Raw genomic sequence first — 7,558 nt, forward strand, 5'->3', positions numbered from 1 at the left:
ACTTTACCACCCGTCTTTGTCTTTAGTTTTTGAACAATAACTAAGGGGATATAATTTGTCACAATTTCAATTTCTTTTTGTTGGCAGGTAATGCAGATTTTCTAAAATGGTTGTCCATTATAATTATAATATTCTTAAACTATACACGCATTATAAATTGCTCTACATTTGTTACCTGGAAGTAAACATCATTGGAGCTATAGAAAGTATAGAAACCTTAACATTGTTTTCGGTTACCGCGATAGTTACTCATGAAATAAAACTATTAAAACAGATTATATCGCGTATATTGAATTTATTCTACATCCCGACGTTTCGAACCCTTTACAGCGTTCGTGGTCAACGAATGACTGAGGAAAAATTACACTGTGCAAATCTACCCACTTATTTTATAGAAACCTTGATATACGCCGAAAACCAGCTTACTAACTCTCATACAGAGTTTGACGCCTTTTTCCAGCTTAATTTGCCTAGGCTACATTGCAAAAAGTACCTATATTTATAAATAACTTTCTACATATACAAATTTATAATACATCAGCAACTTTTGAGCGCCCTAACTAACCTCCAGACCTTATTCAAAGAAACTACAGTTGTAGTGCATAATTATTTTCCATCGTGTTTTCACGGAAACCTAGGAACGTGTCTGCTATTTCAGTCAGTCTCGGTACAAAAAGTACTGAGGTTGACTGAAATAGCATGACAAATACGAACGTTTCCGATAAAGTACGATGGAAAATAACTATGCACTAGATATGGACTCACGTCCAATCAACTAGTCCACGTAACCGTCAACCAAGGCTGATTTAGACGGCGCGCGAATTCGCATGCGATTTTAGTTACATTGCGGACTGTTGGTTACGTCCAATTCAACCGACCGATCAAAGGCCGCAATGTAATGCAACTCACATGCAAGTTCTCGCATTGTCTAAATGAGACCTTACCCATAGCAATTGTTTTCGTAAATCATAGAAAAACTGTTGCTCGCTATCGAAGTCTCGTTTTATGATTCTTTTGTTTAAAACTTTTATTGGCTTGGCCGTTCCGTTCCGGAAACTAATTTATTCAGGATCTCGACCGAAGGCTCGGAACAGTCGGAACTTGTGTACTTTCCATAGATAACTTCCCGTAGATTCCGTATTAGAAAACGCTTGCAAAAGCTCACACGAGCTCTGCCTTTTGTATACTAAGGTAGCTTTCAACTTGGAGCACCACTTTTTATACTTAGGTACTACATATTTGGTTCTAATTGATATGTGTAAACAAATAAGCCCTTACTCATTGTACAGTCAGGCACGCCTGACTGAGAGCTAAGATCTGTCACATCACAATAAAGGTAGGTAATATCTTAATAACTTTTTTTGTCTATGACAGCTACCAGAAAATGATGCGGGTCGTTCTAGGCTATAACCGCGAAAATCAAAGTTCGCAAATTGCGGCCATTTTTCTCTGTCACTCTAATTACGCCTTAAGTGGAGTAAAAGAGAAAGATCCCCGCAATTTGCGAATTTCGGTTTTCGCGGTAGCCCCTCTGCTTCGTAGGCACTTAGGCAGGGTCACTCAGGCCGTCAATACGCTATCTAGTAAATGATCTGTGGTACTTTCGAACTGCCATCCCATTTACTTTTTTTTTTCTATTTTACGACTGTTTTGGACTTCCGTTAAGTGTTGAATCAAATCTTTTATCGATATCCTAAGTTGAGTGATTAGCTTTGGGTAAATTAAGCTATTAAGAATGGCCGTTCCTCGTTTGCGTTAGTTAGTATCTTCTATAGGAATACTTTTATTTTATCAGTTCAATTCACTGAGTAGAAGCGCTGGTGGCCTAGCGGTAAGAGCGTGTGACTTGCAATCCGGAGGTCCCGGGTTCAAACCCCGGCTCGTACCAATGAGTTATTCGGAACTTATGTACGAAATATCATTTGATATTTAGGTACCAGTCGCTTTTCGGTGAAGGAAAACATCGTAAGGAAACCGGACTAATCCGAATAAGGCCTAGTTTACCCTCTGGGTTGGAAGGTCAGATGACAGTCGCTTTCGTAAAAACTAGTGCCCACGCCAATTCCTGGGATTAGTTGTCAAGCGGACCCCAGGCTCCCATGAGCCGTGGCAAAACGCCGGGACAACGCGAGGAAGATGATGAGTTCATTTCACTGAGGTTATGGTGACCTTTCAACAAAGAGACACAACACAACACACAACAACAACAAGAGACAACAGAGTTTTTCATGACTTAAAAAGTTGAGATATCATAAGATGATAGAGTCCATCTATGCTAATTTTGCACCGAGTTGAACATAGCAAAGTGAGGGAGTGTCATTATAAAAGTCTAGTAAAAACTTGGCAATAATGATGTTATGGCCATACTTTGTCATTGCTATACATAATTAGGCATTAAAATTCCTTTGTAATGTTTTTATGAAACTCACTTTCAGCACTATCCATAAATCCATGCTCGTATTATAATGCCTTTAATTATGCAGTAGTCACATAGACTACTATAAAAAAAATCTAAAGTTTTTAACAGTAACGTACCTTAGTAGGTTCTCATTCATATAAAACAAACGCCACAGATAAATTTAGATCGCAACGTTGTTACTATTAAAAAACAGATCATAACACAACTGTTGAAAATGTAATACCTATGTTTATAGCATCCATTATAGCAATATGCGGTGTTATTCAAGTCAGTCAGACTAGAGGGCTTACTGCCAAACAGCGAAATTTCATCATCCATGTCTTTATCGTTTACTATTCGACCTATTAGAGAGGCCAATAGACGAACGAATGGACAAAATGTTTCGTGGTAGGCCCCCGAGACAACGCAGTTATGCCCATGTGTGTTTCAGTTTTGGTTGGCTGCCTCGGCAACTAATATGCCGACCGTATGTTGCAAAAAAGTATAACGCGATCTACACCAATCAAAAGGATTAGTTGGCCAGTTTTACCAATATACAGTTGACGTCGAAGATATTAGGTATGTTTATACTTTTGCACTTTACTCTTGGGCCATTTTATTTAAAGTTGTCCCTTACAATTTTTTTTCAAATTTGGGATGTTTTATGTTATTTCTACTCAGAATCACGAGCTCTTTTGATTCTAATAGGAGAAAAAAAGTGTCCCGCCATAAATTTTTCGATCTTTCCATTCCGTGACCGGCTGATCATTATTTGAATAGGTAACGCTGTTCTGAGGCAAATTATTTACCAAATGGGAGAAAAACCCGAGATAAAACCAAAAAAAACACGAATTGGTATTCATGCTTAAATAATTACATACCTATTGAAATTGTGGCCCATACTAATTGTAGTATTGAACTATAGTTTAGTTTTACTGAACATTATTAACCATACTATAGTGCATTTATAATAATGAAAATAATTCACATACCGAAGGCGATAAATATAAACATACTTAGTCTTTATAAGAAATATAGCAATTTGTAATGTCTACAGTAGCCACAAATAATGTCATTAATGTACGGCATTACTGTCGGGACGAAGATCCCAAAATAATCCTCATTGATTAGGATATTCCTTTTTATTATTTTCGGCGGCATTCGGCGGCACTATGTTTCATGTCTGTTATCCAGATAAATGCTAATTCACGAAAATTCCTTTAAAATTAATTTGATGTAGGTATTTAAGTTGAATTAAATGAGTATACTTACGTTACAGCTATCCTTAATGTTAAGTTAAAAATTACTTTTCTATTTTCTGTGCGGCACAGAACTTTTTCAATAAGGTTTTTATTATTAATAAGTATTTATAATTATATTAGCTGATAAATCTATGATTAATAAGACACATTCTTTAGTGTTGGTTATTCATAAAATTTAATTACCTAATTATAATGCTTAATTTTTATACACAATATAAATAGGAAAACTTTTTCTTTATTCCAAGAATGCAGTAGGCCACTTGTAGGTATAAATCTATTCACAGAAGCAAATCGCATTTTCTTAAGGCCGAAAACTTTGTTTCCATAAAAACATCTTTGTCTCAATTTAAGGCGTAGTAAATTGTTTTAAACTTGCGTCCCATGGATAGTTGTCATTGTGACATTCATTACAAAACGGGAGCCGAAACCATTGTTTAACTGTCAAAACTGAATGAGAAAAATGTGCAGATGTGTAACAATGTCGCAATAAACAGCGCACTTAAGCGACCCAAAACATTGCCGGCCGGTAGCAGCGACTTTTGTCTCCGCCGGCCGTTTATGGCCCTATTCTTCAAGCGTGAGCTATTTTTTCCTATCGTCTTAAATAAGACATAATGTTCTAAGAAACGGGACGTTGCTTTCTCTTTTTGTTGCGGACACGTCGGATTTTATGGTCAATTGTTTTACTTAGTGTGGCAAAAAGACGTATGGTCGACATTGAAAATTAAGCGTTTTCGGCCTGATAAACCTTTTGAATCGAGGGAAACGAGGTTCCGCTCGATTCGGGTAGGGTTAATAAAATACCGATCGTAATATGGTAAATGACAGATATTCGAATGCCTTGTTGGGTTTTATAACAGACGTAAGACGATATTGTTGGCCATGATTGTAAGTAAGTTATTAAATAAATAAGAGTAATATACGCGATCTAAATATTGCAGCTGATTAAGCGATTTTAGATGGCCTTAAAAAGCGGAAGCTTTTATTATCTCAACTAGATATTATGACCGAGAAATCAAAAGTAGGTACATTTTAGGCATGTTGGCAGTTATTGTAGCTTATCATGCAGGGAAAGAGGAGAACCCTTGTTATAAGAAGAATATATTGGTCGACGTAGATGTTTCTAAAAAAACTATATTATGTCACTGTTGAAGGTGAAAATTATTATAATACTCGTAATTATCTAACTGCAAAAAAAGCGGCCAAGTGCGAGTCGGACTCGCCCATGAAGGGTTCCGTATTTAGGCGATTTATGACGTATTAAAAAAAAACTACTTACTAGAACTCGTTCAAACCAATTTTCGGTGGAAGTTTACATGGTAATGTACATCATATATTTTTTTTAGTTTTATCATTCTGTTATTTTAGAAGTTACAGGGGGGGGGGACACATTTTACCACTTTGGAAGTGTCTCTCGCGCAAACTATTCAGTTTAGAAAAAAATGATATTAGAAACCTCAATATCATTTTTGAAGACCTATCCATAGATAGCCCACACGTATGGGTTTGATGAAAAAAAATTTTTTGAGTTTCAGTTCGAAGTATGGGGAACCCCAAAAATTTATTGTTTTTTTCTATTTTTGTGTGAAAATCTTAATGCGGTTCACAGAATACATCTACTTACCAAGTTTCAACAGTATAGTTCTTATAGTTTCGGAGAAAAGTGACTGTGACATACGGACGGACAGACGGACAGACAGACAGACAGACATGACGAATCTATAAGGGTTCCGTTTTTTGCCATTTGGCTACGGAACCCTAAAAATGTATCTAATCTTCTGCAGTCAGCAAATAGTATTCCATGCGGCTCGAAATAAACGACTAATTTTACCACAGCTACCCACAAACAAGATTAATCATTTATCAATTGATGTCTCAATCATCGCTTTAAGATCACAAATCGAATGATCATGAAACATTTATCGATTTATTGATATTTTGACGTGCTCTAGGTCAAGGTCACAATATAGGTACACCGCCTTACGATTAGGTAGATGTGTTCCCTTACTCATTATGTGGCGTTTTCAACCCAAAGGGTACTTATTTACCTATTGACGGATGTCAATATGATTCTATTTCCATAAAGCTTTAGTAATAAAATAATCAACCTTATCGACAAGTCGACACCGACAATGTAGAAGGTACCTTTTAGTTGGAAACGTCACATAATTTCACTATTACGCAAGTCAATGTAACCGTCACAAAACGACCTAATGAAACGTGACGGGCGAATGCATATTTATCCACGCTCAAAAATGGAAGTTTTGGGGAAAAGTGTGAAATAATTGGTTCATTAAGTGAAAGTAAAGCCGCTTGAATAAAACGCTTCTGTTGGACCGTGACGGATTGGACGTCTCTATAATGCATGGTTTTATGTTTCAGACCGCAGGTGAAAGCACGATACACATTTGGATTTTATGATATGTGGACTGGTGACGGGTGAAGTGCTAATGTTCCGTTTAAAGCCGTTAGGCCGTATGTTGCTTTCAAACTCGTGTTTCGATATAAATCTTATACGATGGGCCATCGTACTGGCCCACTAAGATGGGCCAGTGTGTAGAGAAAGTATGGTGGTGTCGGATGGTTTATGGGTCGGTGGGATGGCGATGGGATGGGCACGGTGTCGGTTTTTCGTCCGCACATCAAAGGTAGTGCCAGCGACGGTGCGTACGCATCTACACGAGGCCCATTCCATAGTGCGTGCTCTCAACCATCGCATGGCCATCTCGCTGGTCCAGCGCTGGGCCATGGTGTAGAGGAGCCATTAGGGCGCACGGCGCTTAAATCGCGTATAGCGTTGCATTTGTGATGTAGCATGATTGAAAATAGCGTAAGCCGCAAAGTCCGTTTTAGTACAAAATACTCTGATGTTATAAGTAAAAAACCGGCCAAGTGCGAGTCGGACTCGCGCACGGAGGGTTCCGCACCATCAACAAAAAATAAAGAAAAACAAGGAAAAAAACGGTCACCCATCCAAGTACTGACCCCGCCCGACGTTACTTAACTTCGGTCAAAAATCACGTTTGTTGTATGGGAGCCCCACTTAAATCTTTATTTTATTCTGTTTTTAGTATTTGTTGTTATAGCGGCAACAGAAATACATCATCTGTGAAAATTTCAACTCTCTAGCTATCACGGTTCGTGAGATACAGCCTGGTGACAGACGGACGGACGGACGGACGGACGGACGGACGGACGGACGGACGGATGGACAGCGGAGTCTTAGTAATAGGGTCCCGTTTTTACCCTTTGGGTACGGAACCCTAAAAACGACGTATTTCCTTGCAAGTTCATGTGTCATACGGCTTTTTTGATTAGGTTGGCAAATATAATGATACCTACGACTTTTCATTGTGACATCACAGTAATGCGATAAACCAAAATAAAAAGTAAAACTTATATACTTATCATGACGATTTTATTCCGCCGATACCTTCACAAAGGATCGCTCTCCCATACAAATTTTGAATTTTGCGTCTTTTACAACGGATAAAGTTAGCTTTACAAAATTTAATTATCACTATACATATTCTGTGGCGTTATTCATAAACGGTTCCTAACTTAATCAGTTGTTGATCGTCGTTTGTCCCTATCTGTCGTTATGCCATAGAGAGGGACAAACGACGATCATCAGCTGATTAACTTAGCAGACGTTTATGAATAAGGGAGCTGGTTTCTAAACCACTACTGAAACAATTAATCAGCATTATCATTGAGATTATCTGAAATATTTTTAAAATTTAAATATGTTTTATCACGAGAACATAATGCCGCGTTGGATTCCATACCAGAAACCCATAGAACATAAATTCAAAGCGAGTATATTTCTATTAACGTTGGGAGAAATTAAATTAGCTCTTTCGAAATGAATGTCTCAATAGTTATGATATATGAAGTG

The sequence above is a fragment of the Cydia amplana genome, chromosome 10 (assembly GCF_948474715.1).
Source record: "Cydia amplana chromosome 10, ilCydAmpl1.1, whole genome shotgun sequence".
NCBI lineage: Eukaryota > Metazoa > Arthropoda > Insecta > Lepidoptera > Tortricidae > Cydia > Cydia amplana.